General features: G+C 28.9%; 1 long non-coding RNA gene across 1 annotated transcript; it reads left to right on the top strand.

Annotated features, from left to right (window-relative positions):
- The first annotated feature begins 2,803 nt into the window (after positions 1–2,803).
- On the top strand, positions 2,804–6,976 carry LOC107867657. The gene is made up of 2 exons (XR_001673261.2): positions 2,804–5,050; positions 6,482–6,976. It is a non-coding gene; the product is annotated as an uncharacterized LOC107867657 (long non-coding RNA).
- The last annotated feature ends 3,072 nt before the right edge of the window (positions 6,977–10,048 follow it).

The following is a 10,048-nucleotide window of genomic DNA, read 5'->3' as shown; positions in this document are numbered from 1 at the left end:
ACTTTTATTCTATTCCAATTTAAGTGGCATGGTGCTTAGATAGTCATAATAATTAATTAGGGGTGATATCGTAAAATCATGATTGAAGCAGAGAAACAAACATGTCTTAACTGACTTATATAGAATAACTAATTAGAAGTGATATAACGTAATTACTATACAAAAATACTTGTGAAAAAAAATTAAGTGTATCTCATATAAGACGCTAAGTTAATTTAGCATTAAACATTATAATTTTTTTAATACTTAGATGACTTTCTAATAATTTTGTAATATTTAGATAATTTACAATAAATAATTAGGAGTAATATAGTAAATTTACGGTTAAAGTAGATGAAGCAGACATGTCGTAGATGTCTATTTAACTTTTTTTAATTAAATATTATTAATTTTTAATACATAAACGATATGAAGTAATTAATTGGGAATGATATAGTAAAATGATGGAGCAAGAAGCTGAATGGTCGGCAAGGAGGACGACAATAACTAACTAGAAGTGATACAATAAAATTACTATAAAAATACTTGTGAGAAAAAATTAAATGGGCCTTATATAAGACGTCAAGTTAATTTAGCATTAAATATTATTAATTTCTTAATACTTAGATGACTTTATAATAATTTTTTAATATTTAGATGATTTATAATAATTAATTAGGGACAATACAGTAAAACTATAATTGAATCAGTTGAAGTAAACATGTCATAAAAAATTATTTTATTTTTTATTAAATATTATTAATTTTTAAAAGTATAAATAATATATAATAATTATTAGAGGTAATATAATAAAATTACAAAGTTAAGAGACGGAAAGGTGGGCTTATTTATTAATAAAGAGAATTCGATTTGGAAGTTGGGTAATGGAGAGGTTTTTGGGATGTGGGAATAATGGGGTAAAAGTAGTTGATGTGAGGAAGTGAATGTGGGGTTGAGTAGTTTTAGGATAACATTTTCCTTTTTCATTTTGTGAATATATATAAAAAATATTTAGCTAACTATTTTTAAACTAACATAAATATAAGAAAAGTTTATAACTAATTTAAAATAAAATATAATTAAGAGAATAATAAAATTACTAGATTATTTATTAAAATCTAAGTTAAATATATATATATATATATATATATATATATTTCTGAAAATTCTCTTATTATTTAAAAATAAAATATATTCTAAATATAATTCTATATTTTGAATCCTTTCAACAATTTTTCAAATAAAACCTGCTAAAAATGAAAATAAAAGCTGAAACAAACATTAGACAAAAAGTAAAATTTTGATATTAAAAATAGGTAAGTTAAGGGATGATAAAAAATTACGTGTCTATAAATATGATTAAAAGAAACTCGTACAAAATAATTTTTTCGTACAAAATAATTTTTTAACATCATTTTACAAGTAAAAATGATGCAATCATATAAAAACTATTATGAAATACAAATCAACTAAAATATCTTACCTGTCAAATAATAAAAGAATCACAATTTCTTAAAATATAAAATTATCATACTGTACAATTTATCTCCATAAAAGAAACAATCAATAAATTATTAATATTATAGTAAAAACATTACTATTTCGTAAAAACAAAAATAATTTCAAATAACATAGTAATAAAATATAATAATTGCGAGATATAGGATAACAACATAAAGATCAATGACAAGTGAAATGTAAAATTCGAATATGTGTTTTAAACACAAATATTAAGTGATATTTATTCTCATGACGTTCTAAAATAATAAATAGCCTAGTTACTCTCAATTTTCTTATTTCTATAAATGAAAAAAGTTACATACCAAACATCATTCATTTAGTAAATAACTGTGAGGATCAACAATGTTGGCTAAGAAATTTGCACAATTTATGTAAGAACTATTAGATAAGCCTCATAGAACTAAACCCGATACATAAACCTTAAAACATTTTATCAATGCCTCATCTCATGGCGAGCCCCAAAATTATCTTTTAAATCACTGGGTTGATATTAAGCTATATAAAATTTACATAATATATCATATAATATATATAAAAAAAATTGTTATCACATATTTATCGTGGATTAAAGATATAACATTTAATGTACTATTGGGTAACGAGATGTTTACAAACTAGTATAATATAGGGCAAGCTACATATTTGGTGGATTGTTTTAGAAGTTAATTATAATTATTGTAAGACTTATATAAATTTCAAAAAGTTTATCTTTAATTAATTTTTATCTCCAATTTTTTCTAAATTACAAATAGTTTTTTATTTTGCAATTTTTGAATATATAATTAGCATCAGGATAAATAATTTTGAAGTTGAGATACATAATTTTGAACTTAAAAAGGTAACATTAATTACTCCACTTTTTACTCGGATACATAATTAGCATCCAGATACATAATTTGAAGTTGACATACATAATTTTAATTACTGAAATACATCCATTATGAAACTATTTGATCGAGATGCATAACACATTAACTAGGCCAAAGGGAGATACATAATTAAAATTATGTATCAATAAAAATTTGGGTTTTTGATGTATTTGTTTTTTTTTTTTTAAAAGACTTAGGTAATTAATGGAAAGATAGGAATTTTATGTAATTTAATAAAGATAAACTATGTAATTTTTCTATTATTTTAAACTAATTTCAAAGAATTGTATTGTGCATCAATTCCTGAAAATTCAAATCTTATATCAAACTTCTTCACTGGCAGCCCAGTAAGTAAACGGGGCCTAAATAAAGCCCAAAGCCCATTAGGTCTTTCATCAAATTCCCTCTATATATAAATAAACTCACAACCAAAACTCTCAAATAAAACCCTAATTTTGCTTTCTCCGCTACTTTAATTTATCCCTAATATGCCTTGTTTGTTTGATTTGTTTTCTTCGTTGTTTTCTTCATTTTTATTTGGTTTTAAATATGCCCAATGATGGAAAATCTATGTATATTGAGCCGCTGTGATGGTTGTTGATTCATCAGTTGTCTTTGTGCATCACCTGAGTATCAGCGGCACCTGCTATTTTTTCTCCCCTTCCTTACCTCCCTCAGCATTGCACTTTGCCGCTGCTGTTTATGGTGATGTATGAAAGACTTCTAATGAGTTGCATCACTTCAAGTCGTCTGTGATTTTTAAGCTATGAGATCTGAGGGCTTTTCTACTTTTTCTCTCAAATTTGAATTTGCTTACTGTTTAATATTTTTTGCTTGGAATCTCTCAATTAATTTCACCTTTTCCTAACCTGGTTTATCAACAATTTGGTTTGCTTGTTGGTTTTGGATCTGTTATTTCTCAGAAAACAAAAGCGATAAAACTATAGTAGAAAAGGGCCAAGCGATAAAACGATAGTAGAAAAGGGCCATGTTAGAATTTACTAGCCAAATCATCATTATATATGTTGCTTATTCCAAACCTAGTATACCTTTAGCCATGAAAGCTTAATTATTATGACCATGTTGAAAGTGAAAGTGTAAAATGGAAGGGGATTGATTGGTTGCTTTGGTTATTTTAAAAGGGTTTTCTTGTTAGTTCATTTATGGATGGATTAGGTCTAAAAATTCATGTGAATCGTACGAGGAAATTTTGTTTTTTCAAAAATAATTTTCACTAAATGAAATGTTTTTTGTCAACTATTATTATTATAATTTTTTTATTAAAATGAAATAAATTTTGAAGAAAATAAAAAATTTCTCATGCTCAAATCATACTAAATTTTAAGATTATTTATGTCTATTGAATCTTTTTATTTGTTTGAATTTGTGAAGCGAATATTTCTACTAAATTTTGTCATTTGAATTTTTCTAATCCATCAAAAACATAATATTTTAAATACTTCGAAAATAATTCTAACACCCTTTATCTTCTCCCACCCCACCCAACCCTGGATTCTTCTCCAACCCCGCCCTTCCTTCTATCGCCATTTTCACAATTAATTTTTTTTCTTTAGATAGCAATTACAAAATAAAAAAGAAATTACAAAAAATTAGTAACTCAATTAAATTCGATCCATATCTATATACAAAAATTTTTAAAATAACATTTCAACTATTTCAAAATGACAGGTGTTGTCAGAAAAAATGATGGTTATTACCTTGACATTTTAAATCTTTGTGTACGTGAATTTATAATTGAAAATTTAAATTAATTTATTGTTCTAATTGTCGTCTTAGGGTGTTTGTGTATGTGAATTTATAATTGAAAATTTAGATTAATTTATTGTTCTAATTGTCGTCTTAGGGAGTTTGTGGTGGTGGAAAGCCGTAGGTAGGTTCTGGTTTGTGGGGTGGAGATGGTGGTTGTGGGTTGGAGGACGGCCGGGTGGGCGTTTGGGTAAATTTGGTTCAGTATTTTTAAAGTTCCGATTCGATAACTTGATAATGGGTATTTGAGAGTAGATACTGCATATCATATTTGTAAACATCGATTTGGTGATTTAATCGGTAAATTAAATCTTGGTATGGTATTTGATTAAATAATATTAAAATTTTGTAAACATCGATTTGGTGATTTAATCGGTAAATTAAATCTTGGTATGGTATTTGATAAAATAATATTAAAATTGAAGATGTACAAATTACATTTAAACTTTAAAGAGTATATTCAATAGAAATCCTAGTTATATTCTTTTTTATACTTTTTATGAATATATTATCAAGGTTCAAGAGATTATTGACTAATATATATATATATATAATAATTTGATGTTCGATAAATGTCGAATACCAAATGGTATTAATATGTTGTATCAAACTCAATCTCAAATATTGAAATGTTTAAAGTTTATTCTCAAATATCATATTAAATACTGAATATTAATTATCAAATTTTTTGATTTGATTCAGTAATTCAATTTTTGGTATGTTATATCCAGCCCTAAGGACTGGGAGTGCGTTGGAAAAACCTCTTTCGATACCAAAAGCGGTAGTGAAAGGGTCTATGGAGGAGGAGCCACTAGTGTTGGTCAAAGCAGATCTGTTTGTAGGAGAGACATAAATAGTGTGAAGGAAGATGGCGATGGCGGCGACAACCGTAGGAAGAGAGGAGATGGAGGAAGGTGAGATAAATGATTTTTTAATTTATTATTTTGCTTTGTATTTAATATTATTAATTTAAAAATTTTAAAAATAATTAATAAAAATAATTATGATATGACATTGATTTATATGATGTAGATTTGACATGCCATTTATTTTAGGACGAGTGAGTTATACACATAATACGAGGATTTAAAATTTTGTGTTTTAATGGGTTAAAGAATTCAAATGAGAAAGAACTTAAAGTATAGATGTTTACTTTATAAACTAGGACAAATACACTGATTTAGCAAATAGCTTCGCCCTAAATTTATAATCATAGTTTAACCCCAAAGATTTATGGAGAACCCAGAGTTCTTGGATGTAAAATTGTGAACTTTGGCTATTTGGCTATGTTCATTTGGTACTTTGATTAACTACTCATCCAAAGTTCCCACTCTTTGTAATCATAGAGCCTTTCATTCCATTTTTATAATTAGTTTAAAAAAATAATATAGTATATTAAAGTTTTCGTTATACGTGAGATTGAGAAAATAATTAATTTGATTATAAGTTTTTTCCTAGTTGACCAGTATACTAGACTGGAAAGTAATTTTTGCACAATGTAACTTATACTTTCTTCATCTCAGTTTAGTTAGTTATTTTATTAAAAATAGTGTACTTTCTTCGTTTCATTTTAGTTAGTTATTTTATTAAAAATAAACATCTCATATTAATTGATCAATTACTAAATCAAGATATAATAAGTTATTTTTTTCACTTTATTTCACTAATAGTATGAATCAAATGTGAACAATTATAATTTTAATGTTCATTTTTATACTTAATGAATGTCATTAATATGATTAAAGGGTAAAACAGTAAAATTCATTATTCAATTTATGATTTTTAATTACCGTATAAAATAAAATGTGCCCAATTGAAATGAGACAGCGGAAGTAAAAATCATGTATTAATCCTAATTATGTATCATTTAGATTTTGTCACCCTTTTTCTTCATAATTTTTTCGATCTTCAAGGTCGAATGAGGACAAAAAATTATAAGTATGTATTAGCAATGCAAATATTAAACTATTGAAAGACAAAAATTGTCGGTTTAGGGTACCCCTGTGAATAAACTGGTTTTATCCAAATTTATGAATTGATTCAAAGTAATTTGGATAATACAAATTAAATTATGCATTTCGAACTTGCTTTACAGTTCAATTATGACATATTATAATTTTTCAATTTGTATATGATTGGACAAATCTACAAATGAAATCAAAAAATCAAATTGTGTATACACAACTAAAAAATACTAATAATCTATTTCTAAGATTTTATAGCCTAAACCTAAATCTCAATTCAATATTCCCTCCCCTTTGATTTTTCTTCCTAGACGGGTATACCTGTTGCGTCTCTAACTCTTTTATTGGATGTTGGCCATTGGATCTGATGTATGCTTGAAGCTCTTTGTTATGCTCTTGTGTTGCCCATATCGATTGAATTGGAAGTTGATTTGGCTCTTTAGTGGACTCTCTCAACTTAATAACTAGCTTTTGGGATGCGAGTTAGGCCAAGATTGTTACATGGTATCAGAGCCAATCATTCGACGCATGAAGCCAAGACTTGGAGTGGTGGTTTGCGTACCAAGAGTGGTAGCTTGGACTCGAGGAGGGTGTCAATTTTGACCAAAGAGGTCATTAGTACTATACAAGGAACCATTGTTGTCCCACATTGGTTGTTGCGCGTAAAATAAACTAGGACTTTCTCATCTTAATAGCTAGTTTTTGTGGTGTTGTTACACTCTTATTTTGCCATTTTCTATGTCATTATGCATGCAAGTTTATGGTTTTTTGGGTTAATGTCATAATTATTTAAGGTTGCAATTTTAAGATTTCATTCCTTTGATTATGTTTGTTCTAAAATTGAAATGAAAATAGTTACTTCTTTGAATTTCAAAATCAAACAAATTAATTTGTGCAATCGAGTTGAATTAACCTAAAATGAATCGCATTTGAATGAGATTTTCGAAATTTAAAATTTCAAATTGACGACGGCCAAAAGCCAATCGAATATTTGTGAAGATCTTAGGTTAGAGTAACTAATTCTCATATAATAATGCTCTGTTAAACAATAATTAATATCCATGCATAATAATACTAAAGGGTAGCTCGATGCACTAAAACTCCCGCTATAACTCCCGCTATGTGCAAGGTTCGGAGAAGGGTCCTACCACAAGGGTGTATTGTACGCAATTTTATCTTGCACCATGACCTTCTAATCATATGACAACCAGTTTATTAGTTACTTCAAAGCTCCCCTTCAATATTTTTATTATTCTATTGAGAAAATACATAATTTCACCATACATTCATCTGCATAACTTACTTTAGACCTTTAACTTCATGGGTAATTATATATCCTTTAATAACTTTAAAGTATATTAAATTAAACCCCCATACATTCATCTGCATAACTTACTTTAGACCTTTAACTTCATGGGTAATTATATATCCTTTAATAACTTTAAAGTATATTAAATTAAACCCGGCGAAGCTTAACAGAAGTCAAGGCTGGCGTTGTTGGAGCACGCGTCTTTTGATTCATCCACGTCATTTAATATTATTATATATTATTTTATATATTTTATTTTTATAAAATTATTAATATCCGATCCACTCCTAATTATAACCCGATCCAACAATAATAAATACCCTTAATTTTTAAATTAAACCCCATTTTTCTTCTTTCTTCGCCAAAAATTGCTATTTTGTTCTCTCCTATCACTCAATTTCATTCAAATGGTGAATGTTGTGGAGTTAGATTGCTCCAACGGTGATGTTGGTAGTTGAAAAATTCTTAACAATACACCTTTCCCATAACTACAGCTGCCGTTGTTCTATAATGTCTTGTACATATAGAGCAAGGAACAAGTCCTTGAAAAATCGGGCAATGAAAACTTTGATGAGATCCTATTTTGGTAGAGTGAGTATTGACTCGACAAACCAACGAGAAGTTGGACAACCAAATCTTTTTCTAATATTGGATTGCCAATTGTTACTAGTGAATTGGTAGTGAATTCAAATTTTTCACACAGAATTCGATGGTCTCACAATCACCCTTTTTGATGTTGTGAAATTGCATTTTAAGTTGTTGAGCAATAACTATTTCATCTTTTGAACCCAACTTGGATTTTGGCATAGGAATACTACTATCATTTTTATTTGATGAAAAATTAATGATTGGTTCTTGTTTTCTGCTAAATATATATTTCAGTCACCGGTCATTCGTAATGTCGGATCAAAAATTATATTGGAGGAGAAGGAAAAGGACTAAATGTAGAAGGAGAAGCTTAGAGGACTGAACTGATTCATTTATGTTTGGAAGCTTTCAATTAAGAATTTGCAATGGAGAAAAAATAAGTTGAAAAGACAATCAAAATTAAAGAAATAAAAAAAGTAGATCAAATATTTCATTTATTTTAAATAAAAATTCAAACAAGTAAAAAAAAGTTAATATATTAAAAAAAAATATATTATATTAGTTATGTGTTGGCAAGTAAAATAAGGCAAAATGGTTCGATGGACCCTTGTACTATGTTCGTTTTGTAATGTGAATACTCATACTTACATGTTTGTCATTTGAACCCTTGAACTCACTAAAAAACAACATTTTAAGCACTTTTTTGGTGAGTGTAACACACTCACCCCACGTCAGCTGTCATGTTAGCTTCCACGTCATTTTTAGGTATTACATTAAATTTCATGTCATTTTTAAAATTCTACATAAGAAATTAAATATTAAAAATAAATTTAACTAGATAATTTTTTTTTTATAAATTGTAGAAAAATTTAAATAATCATGTTTTTATTTTTGCTCACAAATTAAATATCAAATTCATTTCAAATAGTTAAAAATTTTCTCCAACTAATTTAAATTTTTAACTACAAATTCATATATACAAACATAATGAATTTTTGATATTTAAATTTGAATATCTTTAACAAATTGACAAAAGTTTTATGTTTTTTCAAGCTTATTCATGAAATTCAATAATTTTTCAATATCCACTACCACTCACTTTCAATTTAAATTTAAATTTTAATCCAAACAAAAAAATGAAAAGATTTCAAATTTAAATTTTAATCCCCAAAAAATATATGAAAAGATTTGAATTGAGAGGAAAAATTTAAAAATACAATGAAAAGTGAGGGGTGGGGGTGCTGGACGGGGCTAGGGTGGGGGAGGGGGCTGGACAGTGGTGGGGTAGGGGTGGTTGGATGGAGGAGGGGGCTGGACAGTGGTGGGGTAGGGGTGGTTGGATGGAGGAGGGGGCTGGACGAGGGTGAGAGGTGGGGTGGATGGATGGGGGAAGAGGGCTGAGGGGTGGCTGGACGGGGGGAAGGGTACTGGGGGAGGGGGGCTGGATGGAGGTGAAGGTGTGGGGTGGGGTGGGAGGGTGGATGGATGGAAAGAAGGGGTTGGATGAGGATGAGGGGTAGGGTTGGGGGGTAGCTGGAAGGGGGACGGGGGTGAAGGGTGGAGGTGGGGGGTGGATGGACGGGAGGAGGGGCTGGATGAGGGTAAGGGGTGGGGTTGAGGGTGGCTGGAAGGGGGACGGGGGTGAAGGGTAGGGGTGGGGGGTGGCTGGACGGAGGAGGGGGGCTTTTTATTTTTATTTTTTAAAATATTTTTAAATTTAAAAGATGGAGAAAAAAGTATTTTTTTAATTTTTTTAAATTTTAATATTATTTTTAATCATTTTAATATAAAATTGATCAAAAATTGACCCCCACTCGTACCCTAGGCGCGTGCCTGCATGCATTTCGTTCTAGTCAGCCATTTTAATGCCACACAGGTCTGGTCAACGATCAAAAGGTTTAAAATATTGCTTTTTAATGGATTCAAGGGTTCAGATGACAAACATGTAAGTAGGAATATCCACATTACAAAATAAACACAATATAAAGGTCCATCAAATCATTTTGCCAGTAAAATTATGACACTTATATGATTACGTTGATTCAAATTCT

This window comes from Capsicum annuum, chromosome 4 (genome assembly GCF_002878395.1).
Source record: "Capsicum annuum cultivar UCD-10X-F1 chromosome 4, UCD10Xv1.1, whole genome shotgun sequence".
Classification (NCBI taxonomy): domain Eukaryota; kingdom Viridiplantae; phylum Streptophyta; class Magnoliopsida; order Solanales; family Solanaceae; genus Capsicum; species Capsicum annuum.
This window is presented reverse-complemented; position numbering and strand designations above follow the sequence as displayed.